Source organism: Lagopus muta, chromosome 22 (genome assembly GCF_023343835.1).
Source record: "Lagopus muta isolate bLagMut1 chromosome 22, bLagMut1 primary, whole genome shotgun sequence".
Classification (NCBI taxonomy): domain Eukaryota; kingdom Metazoa; phylum Chordata; class Aves; order Galliformes; family Phasianidae; genus Lagopus; species Lagopus muta.
Genome location: NC_064454.1, coordinates 698,732 through 726,235, shown reverse-complemented (window position 1 = coordinate 726,235; position 27,504 = coordinate 698,732). Strand labels below are relative to the sequence as shown.

The 27,504-nt window shown below is 48.3% G+C and overlaps 2 long non-coding RNA genes across 4 annotated transcripts; both read left to right on the top strand.

Moving 5' to 3' along the window:
• The first annotated feature begins 3,079 nt into the window (after window positions 1–3,079).
• LOC125703669 (uncharacterized) lies at window positions 3,080–8,795 on the top strand. The gene is made up of 4 exons (XR_007380918.1): window positions 3,080–3,133; window positions 3,253–3,384; window positions 5,719–5,870; window positions 6,297–8,795. It is a non-coding gene; the product is annotated as an uncharacterized LOC125703669 (long non-coding RNA).
• Window positions 8,796–12,533: 3,738 nt separating this feature from the next.
• LOC125703674 (uncharacterized) lies at window positions 12,534–18,624 on the top strand. 3 transcript variants are annotated; one of them, XR_007380922.1, is made up of 5 exons: window positions 12,534–12,561; window positions 14,254–14,356; window positions 14,873–15,236; window positions 16,378–16,525; window positions 17,775–18,624. It is a non-coding gene; the product is annotated as an uncharacterized LOC125703674 (long non-coding RNA). The 3 variants fall into 3 exon arrangements; XR_007380919.1 differs by lacking the exon at window positions 16,378–16,525; XR_007380920.1 differs by lacking the exon at window positions 16,378–16,525 and having other exon boundaries at window positions 14,254–14,372.
• Window positions 18,625–27,504: the final 8,880 nt, after the last annotated feature.

Genomic DNA, 27,504 nt, shown 5'->3' with positions numbered 1-27,504 from the left:
TGGAAAAGCAGAAATACACACACTGGCACACTACAAATGGGTAGCACCGTTCTGAAGGGGGGATGTATTAAAAAGCCAATGGTTTCCATAGAGAAAATACTCAGATTTCACACCAAAACTTATTTCTTTCTCTTAAGCCTAAGGCAACACCTCTGCTCATTTGCAGCAGTTTCTGGCTGGCGTGGGGCTCTTGGGGCAGTTATTGGAGGAAATGTAGAAATTGAAGGGATTTGAAGTGGGATTTGAAACTGGATTCGGAGCTGACCTTGCTGATGCCAGCAGCTTCCTGGGGTGCTTGGGGACCAACTTGCAGTCTCTGCATCCCACAGCCATCACCAAAGGCTCCCAATGCTGCAATTTCCCATTCTGTGAGATGAGAAGGGGAATTTGCTCTGGAGCTGAGCACAGAGGGGAAAATACATTAAAAAGAAAAGAACAAGGAGATAGAAAAGCTGGTGTCAAAGCCCGTCTCATATCCTGCATCCATCTGGCAGGCCACTCTGATGTGCCCTCATGTTTGTACACCCCATGCCTGGAGTTTTATATATGCCTGTATTCACCCTGTTCTTGCTGCTTTCCTGGCCTTTCCCCTCTCTTCCACTCTCTGATTTATGTAATTTGAAGTCCTGGTTGGGAGCTGATATTATGACACGTCCAGACTTCAAAATAAACCTCCCTCTTGATACTGGGTTATTTTATTGGGTGCATCAAGGCTGAAAACAACCTCATTCATCTTAAGAAATGTATTTTCCCATTTGCTGTATAAATACATACATGTTTCCTTGCATTATTCACCTAGGCACAGCAGATAGATGAGCAGTAACAACGGTGCCACATTTTTATTTCTCATTCTGTAACAGAAAAGGCACCAGGGAGGTTTGTGGCAGGAGCTCAGCGATGCAGAAAAATGGGTTGGGGCAAAGGTGGGGAGAAAATTGAACAGAGGAGATATCCCACTGCCAAGTAAATTCGTCCGGGAATGGGGACAAGGGGGCTTCAGCCCATCTGGGGCCATTGCCCTGGTCGGAGACATGGAGGAGCACAGCTGGAGGAAAAGCCAGAGGACAGGTGAAAAATAAGACCAGGAGGGAAATATAAATAGGCAGAGAAGAGGGAGGGATGACAAGAGAGGGGAAAAAATGAATAATTGAGAGTTTGTAATAAACACAGTGTAGACACATAGAAAAAATGCCTATGTGAAAATGTAATTACTGGCTGTATCAATAACATCAGTGCACAAGACCGGCTGCAGTGGGGTTATGACCAAAACAAGCTATAAGTCTTCTGGAAGCTCCATTCAGATGCACCTTAGAAATGATCTGTGTTAAAGTCTAGGCATCTTAATTCCCCTGCATCTCCATGGTGCTTTTGTGAAATAATAAAGGGGAAAGTCAGCCTCTGCTTACATCAGCTTTGAGGTCCATACCAGACTCTGAGCCCTGATAGGTGGCAAAGTCCTGGTTTGGGGATGCTGCAGATGGCTCACAGCCTACATCTACCACCCCAAGGGTCAACTGTCCTGATGGCCAACTGCCCTGACAGCCAACAAGCCATCACTGGCCATCGTTGCCCAGGCATGCTCTTTCTCAGTATTCAAGGAGACAGATTTCAAGTCATGCCTTGCCTTCAGGAAGCAGAAAATACAAAGAAAGTGTTAAAACTCCCCTTCCTTTCGATCCCAAGACGACCTGAAGCACTTATCTGCTGTTTTTAAACCTCTGCTGTGGTTATGCAGTGGATGTTTCTTAATTGGACGCTGTTACTGATTCTAATGAATCCAAAACAAGACTTTCTTTCTCTTCATTAACTTCACACATGTATTTTGAGTTTCACTTCATTGCACCAACAATCCTCGTTTACCAGCGGCTGCAGCGCTGCAATGGGATACAGGTTTGTTAATCATATCCTGAGCACTGGGATAGGAAAATCAAATTATTTGTCCCTAGGAACTCAGACCAGTGCTGCTTCAGCACTGCACAGCCTGAACGGCCTTGTTGGCTCTGCAAATTCATCACCTTCAGGATAACTCAGCCTGGCATGTGGGTGTCCTGCAGCGGTTCCCAGCTGTACTGGGTCTGGCTGGGAGCAGATCAGACCAGTGCTGCTCCATCCCATCTCTTTGCATGCCATAACCTGTTGCAGTGCTGCGCCTTCCTCACGCGCCAGCCCTGCTTGTCCCCAGAAGTACTGATAAACCAACCAAGATGCAGATTTAATGTTATCAGGAGATGCAGGGCATGTTTAGTAGGAACTTGAAGGATCATAGCAAGAGGCCTGGATGTAATCCAGGCTGCGGCGGATAAGGAACTGAAAAGCTGCCGCTGCTTCTTCTTTTCCTTTTTCTTCTTTTTACTTTTTTTTATTGGTTCAAGATTGCAAAGCGGCTGAGAGAGAAGAAAAGGAAACACGGGGACCTAGTGATAACGGGTGATGGACGTGATGCCGTATCCTCACCGAGAATACCAGAGATTGTAAAGCATTGAGAAATCAAACTGACAAGTGGGAACACAGGCTCAGCATAAGAAACGGCGGCTTGCTCAGAGCTCCTGCAGGCCTGGAGAGCTTTTCGGTCCTCCTCACGATGGATTAAGTGGATGTTGGAGATAGATAATTTTGAACTCCCTCTGCAATGTGTTCTGGTTTGTCATATCCTCGGGGAGGCCTGGAGCTGGAGAGACAAGCACCCAGCGTGATGCTCACACACATGAAGCTCCTTGAAAAACAAGAGAGGAAAAAGTGGTGTCCAGCAAGGCTGGTGACACCACAGAGCCTTTGGATACCTGGGCAGCGTGAGGAATGAGTGGGAGCAGGGCATGATACCGGCTGGTTTTGCTGCAGGGGAGAACATTGGCCTTGGTCAGTGAGTAGATCCAAATTCCAAGCATTGCCCAAAGAGCCAAGGAGGATGTATAGGAACTGCTGAGTCACTGCCTGAACCTCTGATTGATCACCTGAGGTGAGCCATGAGTCAGCCAGAGGAGCACAGGTGAAAGCAACTGAGCTGTGCTGCCGGAAGGGATGGAGCCTGGCTGCACCCCTCCTAAACCTATTTAAGAGCTGGCTACCAGTGGGGAAGGATCTTGTCTGGAGATCCTTTCTTCTGGTGTTTTTTGTAGGTGAGCCTAGTACATGGGTAAGCCTTCCATTTATTCTTTCCTATTATCTTAGTTCTCTCCTATTATCTTAGTCTACTTTGCCTAACTCTCTTGTTCTTTTGTGATTTTAACATCTTAATATCTATTGATTATACAGAGGGTTAACTGCTGCCAGTGAGTGCTGGTTAGAGAGTAGGATTCCTTGCAGGTGAGGGAAGGGGTGATGCAGCAGGAAAGTGTGCAGCCACCGCACTCAAAAGAGAACAGTAAACCCCTCAACATTGGGCAGGTGAGATTTTGCATGTGGGAAAAGCATCCCAATAACAAAAATATAGGAGTTCAGTCTTCCTTCTTAATTATTTTGCAGTTCAGTCTGCAAGAATTGTTTTTAGCCTTTCAAACTCCCCCTCTCCCTGTAGCGCTCTCCTCTGCACAGACTGAGCTGCTTTCTGCTGCCGATTGCTGCTGCAGGAGCAGCTCAGAAAGGGCAGGGATGCTCTGCACGGAGATCAGAGCTGGAGACTGCTTTGAAAATCCCCAGGGCAAAGGAGAGGGGCAGGAACGTGGTGCCCTGGCTGAGCAGCCATAAAATTGGCCAAGAAATCTTAACGGCTTTGATGAAAAATGCCTTCCTTTGCTTTTGACACTCCTGTCTAAACAGTGTTAGGTGTTGGACTGATATCACAGCTTCCACCTGTGGCAGCAGCAGGAATAAACATGCCTGGATAGATATTGTGTCCTCACCGAGCTGGGAGCAATGATATGGTATATGGAAGTTTTAATTTATAGGTTCAAAGACTGTGGATGCTGGAAAATGTCTATAACCCAAATGAGAAATAAAGATTACGATGTGAAAGCCCCATCAGCGTAAGTGGCGAGAGCTCATGCAGGCACACTTGTGTGCTCCAAGTGCTCGGCACAGGGACTAAATATTCCTGTGCCAGGAAGCCAGGTTTACAGTAAAAGCAAACACATTTACAGAAAGCCATGTACATGCACATCCACACACATATGCACGACTTCTCATCAAAACCCTCAGGATTTCAAAGCAATAACAGCACTTATTTTTGGCTGTTTGTACATGTGTGAGGAGAGCGCTTCTGGTTTTAGCTGTTTTCTGCCAATTTTCTCCAATATTTGTAAGACATTGGTTCAATCCCCGTAAGAGCTGGGGGGAAGTGGTGAAGTACCTTCAAATTTTGATGAATGTGATTTTTTTTGCATGGGATGCATCCCATCCACAGCGGCGTCATCCAGTCAGGTCAGCCTGAGATGCTGATCTTCAATGACCCCCTTGAGGACTAACGGGATCCAGAAAGCTGGATGGAAATGAACATTGCACCAATGAACAGGAAGGATAAATGAGATGACCTGTGTAATTACAGCCCTGTTGGCCCAACTTTGACTCCAGGCACAATAACGGGAAATCTGCTACAGGACTTGTTTAGTAAGGAATTAATGGGAATAACGCAAAGGATGCCAATCAAGGGGGACATGTGGAAGATAAATCTTGTTGAAATATATTGATATCTTTTTTTGATGAAGTTAGAAATTTGGCTGATACAGGTGATGCTTTCATTGTGATACATTCAGGCTGGGTCCTGTGTGATATCTTGACTAAGAGACTGGGATGGAAGGAGGTCAGCAGGGCACACAAGGCAATGCACAGCTGGCAAGGTGGCTCATCCCAAAGGGCACTTCTGGGGGTGGGAGTCCTCGCAGTGTGTGCTGCATTGCTGCTGTTTGGCATTTTTATCCATGACCTGCAAGAAAGCATCACATTGGCCCTGATCAAGTTTGCAGCTGGCACAAAGACTGGGGGAATGGCACAGAGGGAAAAGGAAAGGGCATCAGTATGGAGTGCACCTTACTAAAGGCATTTGGCTGGCATTGGAGAGGGAGGGCAGCAGGGATGGGAGATGGGGCTGATAGGCTGACAGACGAGATGTGGAGGAGAGAATGAAGTGTTTTTCAAGCTGAAAAGCTCCTTTTCAGCCTTCTTTTTTTTTTTTTTTTTTTTTTAAATGAAAAGACAAAAACTCCAAGGAACTGCGGGGCCAATCCTTTTGCTTTTCAGTTCCTGTGTAAGCCATGCAACACCTGTGCTCCGCTCACAGGGTCTGTGCTGCTCTGCTCCCTTGCCTTCAGCTCATTTCTCACCCACTTTACAGGATTTCAAAGATTTCCAGCACTTAGATGTTATTGCAAATCCCACAAGGCACCTGGCTGAGTCTTCAGGCTTCAAATGATATTAAAAACGTGGCCTGAAGTAACTCACCTGGGGCTGGGCACTGTGGGTTTGGTGCTTCTCAGCAAACCTGGGTGCGGGGAGCTGCAGCCACAGTGCAGCACATCCTCTCTGCTCCACATCCCTCAGCCCTTTTTGCTGGAGCAGCTTTGTCCGCTCCTTTCCCCTCCAAACCCCTCCCCTCCTGCAGCTGGGTGAGGTTTTGCAGCTGCTTTCTGCCATCCCTCCCCTGCCAAGAGCACACAGCACTCCGGGCTCTCTGTAGTGAGCACTTATTGCTTCCAGAGCAGCTTTCTCAGCTCCTGCAATCCAATGCCCAAGAATAATGGACAGGCTTCAGCAGAGGGAATTTAATTCTGCTCCCACTCCTTTCAGATCAGAGCCTGTGTCAGCGGGGTGCTCTTACAACAAGGGACTTTATTACAGCTTATCCAACTCTTGGCAAGTTCTCAATCTGGAGAACTGGTTTGTACTACAGAGATTGCTGCTCTGCGTTGCATGCTAATGGAGATGTATAGCTGCACCTGGTATGTATGGGGAACCAGAAAGGAAGGGTTTAAACCAACTGGTGGTGGAAAAGTGGATCGCAAAGCTTTGTGCTGGTTTTCAGTCCTTTGAATTGGAAGAGCAGCATCAGAGATGTTGCTCTAGCTGTGGTTATCGAGCTGAATAATTCTTCCTCTTAGTGTTGCTTCCACCCAGAAGGAAAAAGAGGAGACAAATTGCACCAGAGATGTGTGAAATTCCTCAGGGTCCTCTGGCTCTGGATCCCACTAGCAAAAATGCACCATGAGGCTGGTCCTTTGCTGGGCCCACACCAGGGGACAAACGTCCTCCTCCTTTTTTTTTTCCTCTTTTTTCCTGTATTTTCTCTTTTTTTTTAATCTTCTCTTTTTTGGTCTTTTCTCTCTCTTTTTTTAATTCATTTTTCTTTTCATTCACCTGCGGAAAAGCCCTGGGAGCAAACTGACCTGCAGGAGAGCAACCCACCTAAGCAGTGAGCTTCTGGCAGACCTCACATTCAGCCCCTCACGCTTATTCCTCTCATCTATAGTTACAGTTTCCCTGCTTGCCATGGAATAAAACTCAGGAATGCAGTTTCCAGGCCCCTGCCTTGCCAAAATTGAGTGCGTTTGCCTCTTCTGTCCTGAGCGAGCATTAAACCCCCTTTAAGTTCAATAAATACTCCCCAGGCCTGGCCAGCAAGGTAACTGGAGGCTGCATCGCTTGTCACTGCAGATGACACATGCCTCTCTCTCAGGATGTGGTTTAATGAGCTTCTTCATGGTCTCCCAAGGCAGAAGTGTATTTATGGCACAAGAGGAGATTTATATAGTTTTTCTTTAAAATCTGTCAGCTAATAATAGCTGTGGCTGGGGCTGGGTTGTGCCGGTCTCACACACAGGTATAAATCAAGGCTGTGTGCTCAAGCCCTACCATCATTTTCTCCCATTTGGAGACCGAGTAGATAACATTGTGTGCAAAACGTTTGCACCCAAGAGAGAAGGATAGAAAGACATTCCAGCTGAATTAGAAAGGCCCAAAACCTTACCTACATCCTCGCCTTTCCCTGCTGCCCCAAACCACCTGGACCACCACACTGCACCCCCATCCCCTGGACCAGCTTGCAGGCCAGCTCTCCAAGCCAGCACCAAGGCAAGTTACCAGCAGAAAGAGGCTATCCAGGACTCATCTTCACCCTGCCAAGCGACCTATATCTCTCCAGCCTCAACCAGCCAGCCAAGCCAATGAAATGCTGCTCGCTGTCCCCTGGCACTGCACAGCCCTGAATAGCACAAATGCCCACAGGACAGTTTTTTCAAACAAAACAGATGCACATTATTTTTTATCCAGGAGGTGAAGGGGGCTGAATAAAATAGCTAACAGGTACCAGAGGGACGAGTTCTGCTAATTCTGCTCATGATAAAGGTCTTTTAAAATGCCTCTGGTGCCTGAAGCGCTGATGAGACTCCAGGTTTGCTGATTCGTGGGCCGCGGGCCAGGCTCCCTCTGGAGCCCATTAGATGTCCTATAGATAGGCAGCTGGATGCATGGCACACGGTGCAGCCACGCCAGCCACAAGCTGAAAAGCATTACTAAGCAAGAGAGATTTCCCATTTCTGACAACAGGGCCAGGGAGGGGGTACAGCTTCTGGAAACCACAGCAGATTAGCTCGTGGGGTTTTTTGTTGCTCTTCGTACCACGTTAAATATTTTAGCATGGAGCTAAACAACCTGAGGAGGAAGAATCATAGAGCCACACAATCACACAACAGCCCCAGCTGGATGGGACCGTGAGGATCACCGAGTCCAACACCTGGCTGCACGCAGGACTTCCAAACTCACATCCTCTGTCTGTGAACAGTGCCCATGCAGTGCTCAGGGTGAGAATGATGGGGACAGCTGGGCTGTGTGTGCTCCTCCCCATCAGTACTCTGCCCCACTGCCACCTACGCCCATTCTCAACTTTCTTGCTTACACCCAAAACCTCAAGCATGCATCTGCAGCACAGGATGACATTTTTATGGCACAGATTTGTGCAAAGCCACGGTGAGAAGCTGCTGCCCTTGTGCCAGCAGGGCTCCTCATCCTGCCCCAGGCTGCGCTGTTCCTTCCCTGAGAGACCAACCCAAGCTCGGTGCTGGACTGAGTAATTCAATAGGTTTGCAGATCTGCCTCGGGTCAATTTTAATTCTATTTAAAGGACAGTCGATCGAGCCATCTCTGGGGTTTTCTGAGATGGAATTTCATATTGTGTTTAATATGCGCTGAATGCACCGGCCAGGGGAGAGAGCACTTCAGCGTCGATGAGACATAAAGGATGGGATGGGAAGCGCTCTGCAGCCTTCCTCCTTTTCTATTTTCAGCTCTGAGGCCCTCACGAGCTGCACTAAGGAAAGCTGGCTCCACTGGGATTTATTGGAAGGCCCCCAAGGCACAGAGCAACCCCTGCCTGAGCCCTCCTAGCTAAAAGCACGCAGTGAGGCCACGTCACACCGCTGTGCACAGCCTTTGGAGCCAGGGGAGAAAGCCTGCAGTGAGATGGGGGTAACCCAAAGAGCACAAGTACTGCTGCATGGCCATCAGCCTCCGCTCCACCCCCACAACTGCCATAAAGCAGGGGGTAATGTCACTGAGGAAGGGATGAAGGAGATGGATATTAATAAAGAAAGAGGGCTTTCAATGCTGCTGCTCATCTAAAACGTTCCCTTAAGTGCAGAACAAGACATTAAAGTACTAAGACACAATTTCCATGCAACTTAATAAAGGGGAAATGATATCACCGCTGGAAAAAAAATAACACAAAATACATACAGGGGAATTTGATTGTGTTGCTTTATGCTCAGATCAATCCTGAGACTGCACTGCACAAGCAAAGAGGTTATCAGCACTGCCTCCCACCGCTTGTGCCAGCATGCAACAGGAGCTCAGCCACAGTACTGGGAACAAACCCTTCACCCCATATGGAAATATTTTCCCTACACACAACGTGGGAAAGCAGTAAAAGGGGCAGATCTGAAAAGTAAACCTGTAAGAAAATCATCAGTGACGCAGCTGTAAGATAACAAATGTGCACCAACAGCGAGGAACGAGCCTTCCTGCATCCCATCAAGGCGACGGCGCACCAGGAGTTAAAATATCCCATGGGTTTGGCATCATTTCAACCCACAGAGGAGCTGGGGCTGCTCTCAGAGCTTCATCTGCACAGAGCACAGCTCTGAGTGAAGCTGTCCCTCCCCTGCTGGAGGTAATTAACGTATATCAAAGAGGAATTCAGCTGGAGTGGCTATTTCAGCAGCACGCAGCATTCTCCCCCAGTTTGGGTTTGTTTTCGAAATTGCACATAAAGTGCAACTGCGGCACATTTACTTTTCTATTATGCCTTCGAAATTAAGTTAGATGGCCCTAATAATAGCATTGCCTTTAAAATAACGCCGTGTTTAAAGAACAAACTCTCCAATGTCGCCGGCACAGCATATTTGTCTTGTGCTTAATTTCCACTTGCTGTTGTATTATTAGACATTAACATGATAGTTTTGTTTAATCTCTGGCTCCGTCGCCCATGGCTGACTCCAAACTGATCACTCGCCCCCGTTGATGAAAGTCCTAATTCATCCTTGTTAGTGCAATTAGGAGGAAATTGGATAACGGTGTCACTTGGCACTAAAGGTCTTGGAGAGGGTGAGTCTGTCCCCCGAGAGGTGACACGCTCAGCTGGATTACACAGCTCCCAGGGAGGCAGTGGGGATGAAGGAATTGAGGCTTCAGGATGTTCACAGGTGGAGTTTGGTGGGTTTTGTTGCTCTTTTCCCCAAGGCAGTGCGTGGAGGGGCCCGTCCCTGAGTCCCAGCATCCATGCCCTGTGTGTATGGCCAAGCTGGTGGAGCTGAGGAGGCACAAGGGCAAAACCAGCCCTGTTTTGAGCCTATAGAATGAAAGGGTAAGTGACATGTGGAAAGAGCAGGGTTGTTTTTTTCCCAAAGAAACAAATCCTCCACAACTTTCAGGCAAGGTTCTGCAGTTTGTGTGGGGTTTGCTCTCTGTGGACAGCTCTCACTCAGCCACGAACTTGAGCGCAGAAACAGGATGAATGCTCTTCATTATGGACCTGAAATTAACATACGTGTTCGTAAAGAGGTTCCTTCAGCCTCTGCACTTCCCAGCACAGTTTCTTGAAGGCTTATCTCCCTTCATGCAGGCTTTTATGCATTCAGCTTGCAGGGAGCAGCTCCTCATCCAGGACCTAGGCTCTCTTTGGGTGTCCATGCAAAAAGCAAAAGTGATCATCAAAACTTAGCAATGTGTGTGTGTGTGTGTGTATACATGTTTACTTATTATTCGTTAAACACAGAGTGAGATTATTTCCAACTTTTCTGGACCATTAAGAGTGTTGCGGTCCTGATGCCACCTTCCCCCACAACAGGCACAGGTATTTCATGGCTGGGGAGTGACATCCCTCAGGCACAGCAAGGCTTGTGCTTCTTGTTTGAGGTCCTTGGCATTTTGGCACTGTCCTTCTGCTTCTATGGTCTGTATAGTGTCCATTGTGATGAGTCTCAGTGCTGTGATGCCCACCTCAGCAGCTGCAGGAAGCAGTCGGTGCGCAGTGGGATTTCCAGATGTGCAAAGCTGGAGGAAGCAGCCAGTGCCCTTGGCTCATGGTGCAGATCTCACCACAGCAAGCTCAGAAAATCACAGTGGAAACAATAAAAACAGACTGAAATTTACATGCACACCCCTCCACTCCACTTCTAGCTGTTCTTGAGCTTTTATATAAATCAGAGTTTATTCATACTTTCAGGTGGGCTCATTATCCATGCAATAACTTCAGCAATGATCCTCTAAACACTGAGTTGCTCTCGACCTCCAAACACTCCCTGTTTTTCACTGGTGTTTCAGCCATCCTCTTGCAGGAAGAGGAAACAAGAAGTGCTGTCAGCAGTCACGAATACGCTCTGCTCAACCACCCCAAAGTGCTTTTGGCCACACAGAAGTGCTGAGCAGAGACAGAGACGCTCACAGCGCAATCAACGCCTGCACAACACTGAGGGCTGTAGGGACACAAACACAAACCTGAAGGAGCACTCCTGGCCACCAATTCCCTGTCTCCAGGCAACCATGGGGCAAAGTCGCTCAAATAGTTAAAGCTAACGCTCTGTTTTTGGCAAGGGGTTGAGATTTCCAGCCCTGCTCACTCGAAGCACAGCTCCACGAGTGCCACCCAAATCCATAGCTCCACTTCTGCCCAACCTCAAAATGATGGGTTGGGGCTCCTTTTGAAACTCTGGTAGAGAGGAAAGGCAGGGAGTAATACAGATTAAGAGCAAAGAGGTGAAACTTCTGTTTGCACAGAGCAGAAAGACCTGATTTCCCAGGCAGTTATCAACCAGCAGGTAGCAGGGATGGGGCAGTTTTGGCACAAGGGCAGCTGGGTGAAGAAACAACTTTTCTGGGGTGTTTTTCTTCCTTTTTTTTTTTTTTTTTTTTTTTTGCATTGGGCCCACAGATGCATTAACAAACAGCTTGTTTCCGATGGACCTTGGGAGAATCAGCTCAGACTGTGAAGGGTGGAAGGGAAAGACTTGTGTATGAATGTCTCATTGTCACAGCCCTCTTAACCTCCTCTCAGTCTAATCCTGTCCTTAATTGACTGTATTCTGATTATATTCTAGATAGTCTGCATCAGCCTGGGAGGATGCAGTGGGCAATGAGTGCTGTCGCTGTTTTGGAGGAGAGTAAAACACAGCAGAACAGCCAAAAAAGGGTATCTGCATCTGCTTGCACAGGAGCCTGCTTTTCCTAACCAAAAGGAGAAAAAAAAGTTGAAACTTCACAGAAGAGTTAAAGAAATCTTCATGAAAACAACTCACAGGCTACTGCTCCAGGATTTGAGCTGCCCATTTAATACAGAGGAAGATGCCACTGTTGGGGATGGTGGGGATGGAGCTCAGTGCCTCTCCATCCATCCTCACCTCACCTGTCTGTCTGCAATCAGTGGCAGAGTGGAGGCTGTGGCTCTGTGAAGTGGCTCTCCAAGAGGCCTCACTAATTGTCTTGGCAGAAGGGAAGAGTTCCCCCCAGTGCAGAGCAATAAATCAGAGGCGATAATAACTCTTTCCTAAATAATCCTCAGGCAGAAACAAAATCCAGCACTGAGAGCGGTACGGAGTCAAAAAGTGCCACCTGTGTCTGAGGGTTACTTAGGTCTATAAATACTGCACTCCTCTCCCGTGCCTCTGTAATATATTGCTGTCAATAACACGTTGGTGTCTGGATTTTTTAATGTTCAGGCTTTGTCTTCACGAGGTGTGATGCCATCCCCGGGGTTATGGGCTGAGCTGAGAGATGCTGTGAGATTCAGCCTTTGCAAATGGGTTTTTGCAAAGTTGACAAAAATGCCAACTTGCAAATGTCAATTTTACACTCATCTCCCGGGGAGCAAAACTCCCTGGTGGCACTGTGCAGATGCAATGGGTTTCCCATCCCATGCTACACCACGTGGTACTGTAGTAGAGAAACTAAGTCACAGCCTGAAGCATTGATGGAGCACCTGGTGAGAAGGCAGGGCCAGCCCAGAGCAGCTCAGGTGAATGCAATGCACTGAGTGATGGAAGGGCTGCAGCCAGGATCCACCCCTTCCCAGCCCTCATTTAAGGCTTGGCAAGGGAAGCAAGGGGATCTTGCTGGAGATTCCTTTGTGGTTGAGGTCTTCTGCTAGTAAGTACATTTTTTCCTTCATTCTTTCCAAAAAAGAAGGGAAAGGTGTGAGCAGGACTATTTGAATGCTTTGAATCAATTCTACTTACTTAGGAGCCGATAAGATTGATTTGCAAGGAAGGTAAAAAAGATACCAGAGCAGCTGTGTTTGATTTTTAGGGCTGTCCTTGTAGAGAATGCCAATGTCCAGAGCAACCTCAAGTTGTGGTCATCTGAAACTGAAGTATAGTAAGAGTAGCTAGGTTTGGGATTCTGGATCTTAAACATCCCATCCTGAGCTTTCAGGTCAAACCTCCAGATATGGAAACCAAAATTCCAAGCTTACACATCTTTGCAATAGCAAAGTCTGCCCCAGTCCTGCGCAGTGTCCTCAGATCACTCCCTTGTGGAACCTTCCCTGCAGCCCTAAATTTGGTCCTTGTGGAAATGTACGATGACTTGCAGCAGATTAGAAGGACTCTGGTGGGTACATGGCTCATGCCATCATGTTCCTTCATTAGAGCATCATCAGTGCATGAGCTGCTGTTCTCCATGCCCAGAGTTCTGGGAGGCCACACAGCAAATTGGGCACACTTCTGAGAATGAGTGACTTGCAGCAGGCAGGGAATAAACATGTGAGCACTACAATGTGAGTAGGGCTGTTATCAGCCTCAGCGTGGGACCCAGGACACTTGAGAATGCAAGGAAAAGGTGTCCAGCATAGGAAGGTGATGCATTTTAGCCCCTTATGGCAGAGCAATTTCCTGCACAAAAGCAGGAGGGATTTACAAGACATGTATGCTCTATTTTTGAGGTCTCTGTCATTAGGACAAGCCATTGGGGGTAATAAACTCACAGGGTGAAGGAGCTGTTCCTACCAAGGAGATGAATTCTCCCCAGCACTTTTGCCTGTGAGAGCATCAGTGTGTGAAATGGTGGGCGCATGTGCCCATGGCAGCCACATCCCCTGCTTCACTGCTTTGTGAAGAGCACTGGATTTTTAAAGAGGTTCCTCTTGGCAAGGGGCTCTGCTGGTAGAGATGAAGGAAGAAATGATCAAACCCAGAGGCTCGTACTTCTTGTCTCTTCCATTCGGCCCCTTTTGCAATGCGGTGGAGGAGCTCTGCTTTTAAACAAAAGCTAAACACTGTCAGTGGGAGAGCAAAGCAGGATCTCTCTGAAATGCAAATGCCTCTTTCAGAGCAGCCAGCTTTGAAAACAGGGATCCTGCTGACTCATGTTTAGAAACTGGGGAGAGAGCTGCTTCGGTGCTCTGTCTGCCCTGCTCTCATCTTCAGCCCCATCTCATCCTGGGGATGCTTACGTAAACCCCGGGGTAAAGCAGCCTGCAAGGATGAAATGGTGTCAGTGAGGATGGACCTGCAGCCCAGCCAGCATTCACTTTAGGAAGCCACGGGCTGCCCTTCCAACAAAGCAACAGCAGCACAGTGTCGGCACGGGTGAGGATTTACCAACGGGGCAGTGCAGACTTAAGCCTCCCACAGTTTGATGCATCAAGAGGATTTGGGGCCAGCTCTTTAAATCCTTTTATCATCTGCAGTGTCTTGTGTGTTTGTTTTTTTTCCTCCCACCATCCTCTTTTCTCCTCCTGTTCTTTCTGCGCCCTTTCAGTCCACTTCCAGCCTATGAGTGCTGGGATCCAAGCAGGCAGATCCTCGTGCCTGCAGGTCTCATGCTATTTCCATTTAACAGCTGCTCCTGGCCTTTGCTTTTTCACGATGGAAGGAGTGGGACCCTGACCTGTGTGCTTACAGAAAGGTGAAGGAAAAGAAAGAGGGAGAAACCAAAGGAGGAGGTACAGCTCTAAGGCAGTATGTTTCTCCATCCCAAAGCTATGTGCAGTGCTGACACCACTGTGCCACGAATGCTCTGAGCTCCCAAAAGCATGAGCAGAACCACAGGGGGGTATTCCTGCACTTCCTTTCCTTATGGAGTGTGAACAGAAAAACACCTGCAGGTGTCTCCTGTCCCACTCTTTTTCCATCAGTGATGGGCAGCTGCTGGTAGTATTACACAAAGCCATTTCCCAGAGGCACAGGGTGCTGAGATGCCACCAAGACCCAAACCAGCATCACTGGGGAGCGGTCCTTCCTGCCCAGCCCTGGGGCCTAAACGTGTGGGGTGTCTAGAATCCAAATATGTAATAATAAGGGAAGCAATAATGGAAATAGTGCTGCTTGCGGAGATGTCAAGCTCCAGGGGCATAATGGAAATTCAGACTTCTTTTTCTTTCTAATGCGCTTCTGCTCTAATAACTGCTTTTTTCCCTCATCGCTTTTCATCTGAAAACACTGCCATGCTGCACCAGCAGCAGCTGATCAAGACTTCACACGTCCTGCTCATTATCCTCGCTTCACACAAGAGGAAGCGGGAAGGATTGATAGCACCCAATTTTGTACAAGTGTTGCCCGAAGTGAAATACCCGGCCATGTCTGCTCCTGCAACACTGCAGCTGTGCCATGTCTGAGGCTGTGAGAGGAGAGACTTTATAGGGCCTGATAAAACCTTTTATTAGACCCACAGATCCAGCTGGAATAGGCAGACAGGTTTTAGCTGCGTAGACCTGAAGATGTGCCTATGGGCTCTCAGGACCCTGCATGCCTTCCCCATCGCTAGAGCTGCTCCAGGCCAGGTTGGGCAACCTGATGTGGTGATTGGCATCTAGCCCACAGCAGGTCAGTTGGAACTGGATGACCTTTAAGGTCCCTTTCAACCCCACCGTTCTATGGTTCTATGATCCTTTCTCCATCTCCCCAAATCATGGAGATGCAGGAGATGGGCTGATGCCAAAGACATGGCCACCCTAAGGACCAGTGCAATGAGAGCTGCCCGAATCCTCCTCCTGCCTCTCAGGTGCATAAGAATTCTCCATTATAGAGTTTTCCTCTGTACCTGGGCTGCAGGTGGTGAGCAGAAAGTCCAAGGGCTGTGCAGTAGCTGAAACTTCACTCTTGCACCAAACTGTCCCAGCCTGACCCTACAGCCATGCGCACTGCAGAGCTCCCTGTGCAGCCCCTCTCCTGTTCTTCTGCATGAAAAATTCCCCTCAGAATTGTCCCCCAAATTATTTGTAATGTCACAAAGTGTATCAGTAAGATTTCCCCCCCCCCTTTTTTTTTTTTTTTTTTTTTAAGAAATGATTTAAGGGTTCCTCCTGTTAGCAATTTATAGTAATTGCAGTAACCTGATAATAATTCCTAGCAATTAAGCACAGTACTGATTCAGTTGTTTACTGAGTAATGTCTTTTCTGTATTTATGGGGGCTGTGCTGAAGGATAAATATCTTACTTTGTTGGTTAATAAAAATTTACTAAGTAGCATCCTTAAAAAATGCTTTTTCATTGTAAGCTATTCTTAGCAATCACGTGTGAATGAGGAGTAATTGCTTTACTTGGGACAGTAATTAGAAAGTATTAAGTCGTTGTTTTCCCTTCTGGTTTGTTAACCATGCATCTGCTCTCCCAGCGTTAATTCTGCACCCAGCACCACTGGGGGAGATTTTTGGGCCGAGGGCTGCATGGCCATGGTGTGGATCCTTAAAAGCACAGAGTGATTTTTGAATGCTTACCGGGGGTGTTTGCAGGGATGTGATTTGCTGTGTGCTCACAGCAGCCTGTTCTTGCTGGCAAGCAGGGCTCTCTGTGCCGCCAAGCATCTACAAATAGGAACTTCTGACCATCCTGCTCCCCACCTGCAGTTTTCCCATTGGTAAAATGAGAATAACGGGGCTCCACAGGGATGTGCTCCCAAAATCAAGAGGGCTGCAAAAATGGCCAAAGGGACTCAAACAGGACCGGTTTTCCCCAGTTCATCCAGATGAAATAGCAGAGATGGGGGAGAGCTGCAGTGCCTGCAGGTGGCAGGAATGCCACAAACCAGGAGAAAGCTGGGGTTTGGTTGTCATCAGAAGAGGATCTCGTGCACAGTGTAAGACATCGGACAGTACAGGTGATGCATGGCGCAGGTAGGATATGGGGGTGGGATCTACATGTCCTGGCTGGCAGCTGGGGGTGGAGAATATTCGGATGAGTATTCAGGGGTCATCTCTGTCCCCACAGTGTGGCAACAAGTCCAAGCAGCCACGTGCACATCTCCAAGCCCGAGCTCTCATAGGAAACTATTTGCATTTTCCCATCCCTTTCTAAGAGGGTGAGGATGAAGGAGCCAGCACGAGAGCAAGAAGCAGCTCCAGGGCACCCCGATAAATCCCTGCAGGGCTGGCGGCCAAGGCGCCTGCTTCCCTGAGATAAAGGGAATGCATGGCGCTGCGAGGCGTGGACAGTGGCTGAACACCCTGCTAATCCCTTCAGCCCTGACACGGCTACTTGAGGAAGGGGCGGCTGCTTTGTGAGTGCCTTGTGCACAGGAAAAGGGAGAGAGGAGGAAAATGGGGTTAAGGATTCGTTCCCCAGGAAGAAGCGGCGCTGCACGAGGGCTCTGGGGTGTGGGCGCATCATTGAGGTGCATCCCAGTGTGGGATGGGGCTCCTGATGGAAACCCGGGGCAGCAAAGAAATGACTTGCAATATTGCAGCTGCTGGAGAAAATCACCTGAGGAATCAGAAGGTTAAAGAGGGGAGAGTGGGAAGGGGGGGGGGACAAAGGAAAAAAATAAAAGAGCTGTGACAGCAGACAGCAGCTTTATAGTCAGGAAACCCAGGGCAGGGGAAGGTAAGCAGGACCTCAGTGCCAGGCAAATTCATGGGGAATGAACCTGTGGTGCCTGTGGGGAGGTCAGGTTTGAAGTGGATGCAAAGTGTTCGGCCCCAAATGCAGCCCCTGTGGTGGTTTCTGACTGAGAAACTGTTGCTTCCATTGGGTGTAAGAGCAGCGGTGATGCAGGTTCCTATAAAATCTGGGAGTCCATATAAAGTTATTGCTCACCTCTGCTCTGGGAAATGAGCAGCCATCCAGCCTGCTGCAGGCACAAAGCAGTCAGTGTGTGCCAGCCAGGACTTTTCCCCCATGGTAAAAGAAGGGCTGCAATGTTCAAGCCGAATTAAAGACTGCCAAGTTTGCTGTGGGTCCGGCAGCACACTGTAATGACAGCTCTTCTTTTAACAACCTTAGAAGATGGTGTCTGCTCGTTTCCTTCTGGCAATGAAATCTGAGTTTTTATGTTTTAATTTTGCTTCTCTTCCAAGCCTGTTGACTTTAATCTTGTCCTCAACTCCTGGGCTCTGTTACAGGAACTCCTCTTTACTTCTGTTGCAGGTTGCCAGCCCAGGCTGCTCAGAGCTCCCATTTAAGGCAGCAGTGCTAGGTTGTATTCTGACCTACACCCTTATGCACCATCCACCAGTGCTGCATCCCACCCACCCTGCTGGCTGATGCTGAAAGGAAGAAGGCATGTTCCCAAGGGCTGGCATCTCTTCAAATCAGGGACTCCAGAAACCATTGCCTCATTGAAGAAATCGCCATCGTTCTTCTAAATGGTTGGGTCAATATGAGGATGTCACTTCTGAAATTTGGGGTTTATTGCTCCCCTTCCCACCTTCAACCCACTGGGAATAAGCGAAGCAGGCAGGTAGATCTTCACTAAGAGAGCTGCTGCAGTGGAGGTCAGGAGTGTGCATGGAAAGGTGAAAAGCCCATCGAGGTGGGGAGTGGAGACATGGGGGGCTGTGCTCCATACACACAGGGCTTCCAGGTCTGAAACACCTTGAGAAGAAAAAGGTGAATGGGGAAAATCAGAGCTGAGGGAAACAGGCATGAAAGCTGAGCCTGAAGATGGAGGAGTTCAACAGGGCTGGTCCCAGTAATGATCCCTGAGGGACACCAGTGCCGTTGATCTCCATCCATTGAGCGCTGCTCTCTGGTGGAATCTCACAACAGTTCCTCATCCATTGAACAGTCTGCCCATCAAAGCTGCACTTTTCCAAGTTAGAGAGAAGGATGTTGTTGGGGCTGTGCCAAATGCCTCACTGGAGCCCAAGCAGATGACATCAGTGGCTCTTCCATTGCCCGTGGACACAGTTATCCCATCTGGTTGGAAATTTTGGTTTCAAATACTTCAAATTGAACATTTGGAGTTTTCATACCAAGATGACAGTTTTGGTCCAAATTGAATCATACTGATTTTATATATATATATATATATATATATATATATATATATATATATATATATATATATATATATTTAATGCTAGTAAGTAAACCCTCAGGGAAATCTCTTCTGCTCCAAATGTGGACTAAAGGAAACTGACAAACTCCAAATGCTTCTCAGGGCTTCGTTTCTTGCTGCTGTTTGATTTGCTATCACCAGTTTTGGATAAACATGGGGTTTTATTGGTTATTTTGGTTAGAAATGCTGGAATGTTTCCTAGAGACAAGCCAGGCTCCAAGAAATTTTCACCTGGGAGATTATTGTAGAGTTTATTTTTAGGTTATTTTCAGAAGAAGATCATTTTTAGAGTTAATTCTGTATTTTTTTTGTTATTACTCCCCCTCTCCCCCTTTACTCAATGAATTGGAAAGATGGAATGAAGCCTCTTTTCTGCTGATCGAAAAGCCTTGCACAGCAAGCACCAAAACCCTGGGCTGGGGTGCAGCAAGGGCAGGTGAGCACTGTGCAATGACCTCCCAGCCCATTTCATGTTCTGGTTGGACACATCTCCATGTAAAAGCTGCATTTGAAATGAAGAGTCCAAGCATTTCATTTGGAGATACACAGAAACGAAGCATTTTGACTCTCTGTTCTTTTCCCTTTTCAACCCAAAACCTGCTCACCTCATTTGCCTCAGCAATGGGTTCAGCTGGTGTTTGCTACAAACTCCTTTCAAAATTCAGTTCCCCTGAGCCCTGGGGATAGCTTTGCTATTTCAAAGCCAACCCACTGAGGACCCCAAGGCAGTGGTTGCAGCAAAGCTCACAGCCTCTCCCCTTGCAAAAGCCTTCCAAGTGCAAGTTTTTGGTCTTCAGCACAGCACAACAAGGGATATTTTGGGAGCCAGCTTGTTCTCCTGGTATCTTTCTTCTCCCTGCCTCCTGCTGCCACTTCGTGGCTTTTATCTCTCTGCTCTCCCTTCTTTCATGTCTCTGCTTTGGAGGTGAGATGTGATTCTCTGCTCCCCTTTCCATGTGCCAAAGCCCAGGAGATGCACAGCAGCTCAGGGTCCTCCCCAGGGCTTTGGAAACTGGGAAACTGTGGGGATGCCTGAAGCAAGAAGGACGAATATTCAGTGCACCCAGCATCCTCTGAATCCACTCATTCAGTCCCACACTCTTTTGGTGGAGTGATTTACGTGCTGCCTCTAGGAAGGCTGCAGAGTAATGGCCAGGACTCGGCCAATCAAGTACAAAGATGTGAATTATTCCAACTTTAGCTTGATTTGCTAGTAGCCAAGCTCATGCAGCCTGCAGGAAGAACTTCAGCATTGCAGTGTATCACCAAGTTGCAATAGTATTTCAATAAAAATATCATATTTGGTTGCAAAAATAATGTGTACTGGGTTGAAAGAGTACTAAAGGGTTGCAATAATTGGGCATCACTGGGTTACAGTGATGTTGGGCTGCAACAATCATAGAATATCTCAAGCTGGAAGGGATCCATAAAGATCTTCAAGTTCATCTCCTGAGTAATGAACCCCAAAGTTCATTATTACCAATAATTACCATTTATTACCAAAAGGCATTCTGTTCCCAATCCTTTTGCTTCCCCATCGCAATTCTGCTCAGAATAGAGGCAGAAGCGTTTCTATGTGGCTGGTTTATTCGGTGAACTCGAGCTCATTTCTTCATTTAAAGGCTCCTGGAAGGTGTTTTTTAGGGCAATAAATGAAAGTAGGAACACAGGGATTTGTTCCTTTGCTCCCCCTTTGCTCACAGCTCCTGCATCTTCCAGGAGCATCACCAACCGGGTTTGCACCAATTCACTGCAATGTATCCTTCCAGCAGCAAAGCTTTAAGGAGAAGGAATGAGATAATCCAGAGTCATGCAGACATTGCAGGAGCCAGGCAGGCCTCTGGCCTCCCCCCAATCCCACTGCCCCCTTCCACGTGGTTTCCCAGTTCTGTGGGCAGCCAACAAGCTCTCAGCACCTCCACGCACATATGGCATCCCGACTCCACTGAGCACATTTTTAGGGCAAACTTCTCATCCCACTGCTTGCTTGATCGAAATAGCAAGCTGAATTTGGGATGAAACGTGTAGTTGTTGGCTGGGGAAGCAGCATGCAATTAAAAAGGAGGGACTGCCAGGAATATTTTATACTGCGCATATGCTGTTTGCGATCCTGTGAGCACACTGAAAAGAAAAGAAAGAGAAAAGGTCTTCTGAGAGAGAGGGGAGAAGAAAAGAGCGATGGTTTGGCTTGCTAGGGCTATTTTGGATAAGGTGAAATGCCAATGAGTGGGAGGTGGCTGCGGTGTACATCTCCATCTGCAGCTCCTCATTGAGATGGGGTGCCTCACAGGCAGAGAGCAAAGGGGGAACTGGGGGTCGCAGCAGGTGACATAAAGAGATACATCACAGAGGGAAATGGACTCTGGTTTTGCCTTTCTCTGTGGCTCGATGTTGAGTCCACCTCTGCTCCCAGCATATTTTCTGCCCTGGCTTCCCACAGCCATGAGGGTTCTGGCAGAAATGAAAATGGGAACCCCCCATTTTGGGATGATTTTGGAGCCAACACGTCAGCTCAGCGTTTGGATGGCGCATTTCACACGAAATATGGAAATTTCCATTCCAGGAGGATTTCATGGTTTTGTCAATGTTGCAGCAGCAGAAGCTGGGAATTTTACAACACTGTGAAAGTAATGTCTGCCCAAAAAAATCTACTCTGAGTTTATGAAAAATGTTGCGTTTCCTCCAAATGTCTCTTTTTTGGAAATGTGGCACAAAGGTCTCTTAAGAATGAAAACAAAGCCAACAGTGAAATAGAAAGGGCAGAAAATCACCTTTGGGGTCTGGGTTGAACCCAGGTTCAAGCAGAGGCGTCGCTGGATGCAAAACCCATCCAGCCTGCAGCTCCATGCACAGTGTGCCCAGCCCCAGCCTCAGGGACACACGCAGTGATGCTCTCAGCTCTCACATCCCAGCCACCCAGGGCTGCTCACGGTGCCCATGCTCCCTCAAGCCAGGGTCGGGTTTTCTTCAGGCTGCAAAGAAAAGAGCTAAGGGAGGGAAAGAAACGCTTTGCAAAAGCTGTTTGTCCCCTCGGCTTTATTCCGGCTGCAAGTCAGAGCAGCTTGTAGCTCCAGAGAACTTTTAATAGAAATCTTTGGGATGAAATGGGCTACGGCTGTTTGCCTTGATAAATATATTTTATGCTACATGCCTCAGCCGCCATCTGTTTGCTGATATGAGCATTTCTCCTCTGCAGCAGCTGAAGAGAAGTCATCAAAGGGAATAGTGGGAGATGGGCTTAGTTGCAGGTACAGAGAGGAGGTGAAGCGGTCCATGCAATGAAGTTATTCCAGCAGCTTAAAGTGGCAGAGCTGGTGCAGGAACAAGGGCTGGGTGGGGTGGTGGGTGGTCCTGGGGGGGCCCGTTTTGATGCTGGTGGGGTCAGACAGGAGATTTTCAGCAGTTCCCCTGTTTGATGGTCATTGAAAACTGCCACACTGTGCTTTGGGGCATTGGAAATGCCACATAGGAGACTTAGGCACCCAAACAAAGGGAAAACCCTGTGTGCAAAACTGCTGCACCACGAGCCATGCCCATAATGTGTGCAGTGGTGCAGAACCCCAAGAGCACTGTGTCCCAGCTGCCTTTCTCCCCCACCCGTAGCATTGTTCCCCAACACCCCGCTATCTCCCTCCCTGTTTCATAGACACAAACACAGACCCTGTGAGCGAATCATCCCCAATAGATTTACAGCCCTGCAGCGAGGCAGAGCCCAAACCGTCCTCGATACATTGGTTTAACAGTGCTTCGTGCTCACAGCCCCAGAGCCCCTGCCATGCTCCTCTCATAAACTTGGCCGGAGTGAATTGCAGCGATGTCCCTCACTGCTGCTGATCCTGCAATAAAACCTCACCCGACCTGCAGGGATGTGGCACAGCATCTTCCTTTCTCTCTGCAGATACCTGAAAACATCTCTCTGTTGTTGCTGATTCATTACCAGCAGGGTCTGGGGGGCCATTCAGTGACCTCCAGACTCCAGCAGTGCTATCAGAGCCTATTTCCTATTCCCTATTCCTGTTCCCTTGCTCTCCTGTTAACACTCAGCCGTGGCACCACTACACTTAGCCTAGGTATGTAATAGCTAGCTGTCATAGGCACTCACATGCCTAGGTGACAGGTGCCCTAGCCATAGCGTGGTTTATTATTATGATTATTGCTATCATTGCTATGATTATCGTATTACTTTATATTGCCTCGGTGGCTCAGACAAGGTCAGAGCTGCAGGAGGGGCTGGAGAAATGATGGAAGAGGGAGGCCCATGCCCAAAGGGGCTTGATATTAGGCAGCAGGGCAGACAGGGGAGCAGAGATCAGCCTGACCTGGGCTGTACCAATCCTGTCCCTCTTTCCTTGCCCCTTCCCCCAGTGCTTGGAGGTGGCCAAAAGGAGCTGCTGGGCCACTGAGTGGCATCACCGCAGGGCAAGCAGGGAGGGACAGTGCTGCCAGCCCAGCAGAAGGATCGCCAGGGGAGACAAGCCCTTTTCCTGATGGGCTCTGGAGTGTGTGATGCTCTCCTTTCTCCCCATGGATTTAGAGCCCAAACCTCCCCAGCTTGCCCATGAATTCCCAGGCTGCTGCCGATGGGTTCTGACAGATTCTTGGAGCTCTGCTGCCGAGAGGTTGTGGGTTTGGGGTGCTTTCATGTCAGTGAACACTCATTCCTGTGAGTGATTCCTTTCAGCAACGCCAGGCACTGAATCACTGGTCTGTGATCCTGTAAAATTAACATTCCCCACTATAAATAACCGCTCTCTAATGGGCTGTCATTTGACAGCTTTTGGAAAGGCTCAGCTCGTGCGAGCAAAAGTTTTAATGACTGTAATTGAAATTAGATGAAACCCATCAATGTTGGGCTTTCCGTGACCCATGCTAGGGCAAAATCTATCATGCACCAGGGAAAAATCACCCCTCTGCCCAACACAACGAAGCCCATGCAGTGCCATCAGCACACACTGCAAATGCAGCCAACCCCCAAAGTCTGACATTTGCAGGGGGTGCTGTCTGGCTGTGCCCACACTGCGCCACCCAAACAGTGCCCGACCACAGCTCAGCTGCCATGCATTTCACACGCAGCTCAGTGTTTTGTTCTCTTGTTTCCAATCCTCCCATGCAGACCCCAAAGGGACCTGAGCTCCTGGGGGCTGAAAACCCCACGTGTGCCCTCACATCCCGTGCTGAGCCCCACAGCTGGAGAGGATGGGATAACAAGTCCCCTGTGCTCCTGCGTGCTGTTTGCACATGGCAAAACATCCTCTCTCCCAGGACAAAGGGTGGCACGGGGCAAATTAGGGGATCCCCAAGGGCCCCAGAAGCACTGGGACAAGAAGTTTTGGGATGCACAACACTGCTTATAATGAGACATGGGGGAAGGAGGGGTTTCTGTGGGCTTTGGCTTTGCTTCTGAGGGCCAAGGAAGAGGAAAATACATGAAAACTGTCTTCATTTTTTTGTTTCCTAATCAGCCCCAGCAATTTGCAAGCATGGAGAGACATACCGAGCCATGCTTCCCTTTCATTACCAGGGGAAGGAGGAGGAAGGAACAGCAGGGATGCAAAGGGAAAACTCCTAGGAGCACAGGAGGAGTGATTGCTGCAGGGTTTTGCAGCAAGAAGACCTGGCAGGCAATGGCTGCATTGCCCACAGAGCTCTCTCAGTGCTGGTGGAGAAACTGAGGGCAGTATGGCAGGGAGTCTTCAGCAGCACAGCAGCTCCAGGGGACCCTTAGGGGAAACACACCTGGGCAGCATGGCCCCAATAGAGAAAACACTGTTCTCTCAATGGTGTCACTTAAAAAAAAAAAGAAAAAAAGAAAGAAAAATGTTGAAGTGAGGGCAAATGTTTTCCAAAGGTCAGAAGAAAACACAGAACCTCAAAATAGGAAAGAAGTGGCTGAGGGCTATCAGAGCAGTCTGCTCAGTTGGCCTCCAACAAAGCACGTTTGAATTTAACAGTTGCAGAGGAGTTTTCAGAAGGCTTGGTTAACATCCCCCAAAGGAGACAATGTTTTTATTTCAAAATTGCCAGCAAACCAAAAAATTTCATTTTCCTCCATCTCTATTTGTAAGTGAATATTCACTGGGATATTTGATAGCTGTAATTTACTCTTTGAGCTGTGTAATTAGCCACCTCAATCAAATGGCATCATTTCTATCTCTGCTCAATGAAGAACTGCTCTGCTGCAAATCAGACCTGAGCACGTCACAGGGCGGGGACCACTGCCCACAGCCAGCACTGCCTTCCTCCCAAAGCTCAGCCTTGATTGGGGATGGAAAGCCTCTGGAATTAAAAGGTGGGGCAGAGCAGTGAGTTGGCTCACGTGGAGGGGTAGAAGGAGGAACTGGGGGGGGATTTTGGTGGATTTTCCCCTACTTGGGGTGCTTTGGGGTATGGGAAAAGGCAGGGAGGGAGGTGCAGGGGTACCAGAGGTTCTCCTTTTTGGACCTGTGAGCATCGCAGAGCCATTGCTGTGCAGTTATTCAGTTTTATGGACCTTCAATCAAACAAAAAGAGAATTTCCCAGGGCAGAGAGGAGCCGGCGCTTCCCGGCGGCCGTTCAGCTTTTGTGCCATTTATTCCTGAGCAAAACCCCTGCACCAGGGCAGGCAAAGCGTATGGCCAAGGCTGCAGGGACCCCGGCTCCCTTCTTTTGCTGGAGTTCTTGCACTCAATGCTGCCTTCAGTGCCCCGGCCCTCATTTCCTTGCTGGCAGACTTGAAAGGGAGAACTTTTCTTTCCCATTCTCCTATAGCAATAACAATCCCTCGTTAACACAATAAAATTAATCCTTGTGCTGCAATCAGGAAGCCATGCTTTCTCTGAGCCCTAAATAACATAATTCCTTTGCCACGTTTATAAGGTGCTGCAGTGGTTGGTTTTTTTTGTGTGTGGTTTTTTTGTTTTGTTTTGTTTCTCTCCTTTGCACTGGAAAAAAAAATGGAAATCTTGTAATCTTGAGATAAATATAACGGTGTGAAGCTTCCCATTCTTCTCCAATCTGATTGCAGTGGCAGGAAAAAGGACACAGGCCTAATTAAGGTGCCAATCAAGCAAAAATGGGATGCATTGTTTTTATAGAAATGCTTCATTTAACCCTTTGTGTGCCATCCATCTTTGGGGATTTTCTGTGCATCCATTGCTTTTCTCCGTTGCCATGAAGTCCAGGCCAGATTTCCGAAAGAGCTTTCAGGGTGACAGCAGCACAAAGGAGCACTAGAAGGCATCGCTGGCAGAGAGAAAGAGTCCCACCAAGCAGTGCCATGGCATCTGATGGCACGCAGCCCATGGGGATGCTGAGAGCTCCATGCTGCCCCCAGAGATGGGAGCCTGCAAAACTCAGAGCTGGATGGGGAACCCCTTATGTTCTTCAGCATCAGAGGTTCAATGGGCCTTACCATGCAGTTACTGCTTGGCCCCAGACGCACATGTAGAGTTTCACCCCAAAGCTTGGCAGTGGTCCCTGCTTATCGACCATGAACTGCTCTGCAGCACTGCACAGCCCTCTGCCTCTTCACATGTCTCCATGGAGCATGAAAGTTATGGGTGTGCTTCAATTTGGGGCAGCGCGGCATTTCACCCCCATGGCCTCAGCGTTTCTCTCCCCATGGCTGCTGCTGCCCATCCCTCCTCACTGTATGAGAGCTTTATCAAGTGCCACAAGCAGAGATTTTTGGCAGCTGTCCACGTGGCAAGGAGAGAAAGAAAGCACAGACAGCCCCATATCTGCATCCCAGGGCTGTGCTGGGTTGTTTGCAAAAAGGGTCAGCAGAGGGACGTGGGAAGGGGCTGGCACTGCATGCTGGTGGCATTGAAAACTGCAGCACTGCAAATGCCCTTCAAACTGTGGGGGGGGGCAGGGGGGCAGCTGCACTCCCTTCACATGGGACACTATGAAATGCAAAGGTCTCCCGGCCTTCCTCAGCATCCTGGCACTGTGATGTTACCTCCTCCCTCCCATTACCCTGCTCATTTGGCTGCCTATCTCCCCACTCAATGTTCACCTTGCAAGCAAGCAGAGGGGGAAACTGAGGCAGCATTGGGTGGCCATGGGGTGAGCCTGCAGCAGAGCAGGCTCCCAATCAGTGTTGTAGCATCACGAGCCTTTACAGCACAGGAAACGTGTGATTATATCCCTGCCTGCCTCTCTTCCAGGTGCTTGCCTTAGCTTTGTAATACCCAAGAAGGAAATCCATCTGAGCTGCTGTTGTCCTGCTGTTTAAAACTCAATTTTCCATCAGTATTGCTTCATTTTTACCAAGTTGCTTACATGCTTTATGTTATTCTCCCCTTTTTTTTTTTTCTTCCATTCTGCTGCAGTATTTCAGAACATTTCGTTTCTTGCGCTTCTTGGTAAATAGCCTGGAAGTAAGAGAGTCAAAGGCATGAGAAAAGGAGTTGTGTTCATTGTTGTGATGTTTCATATCTACTGCACTTGTCAGTGCAGAACACCAGGGGAAAAAACAAAGGGGGGGAAGAGTGGAAATGAAGGAAGATGCTTCGTGCTTCGTCCTCTTTGACTTTCAAAGTTGGAGGACAGAGGGGGCTGCCCGTCTCTCATTCCCAGCATCACGCTTTGACTACATAATCAAAAATAAACCCCATCTGATTCCCTTTGGCAATGCTTTTCCCAGGCCAGGCAATGTTGCAGCACCGTTCAGTGCATGGCTGGAGCACATCAGCTGCAGCAACCCAAAATGATGCCCAGAGCCTGAATTTTCACACCAAATACAAGTACCCCTAAATCAAATTTGATTGCCAAGCCAGTCAGAACCACAGGGATAATCAGTTAATAAAACTTTGCAGTTACATGCTGCTTTCATT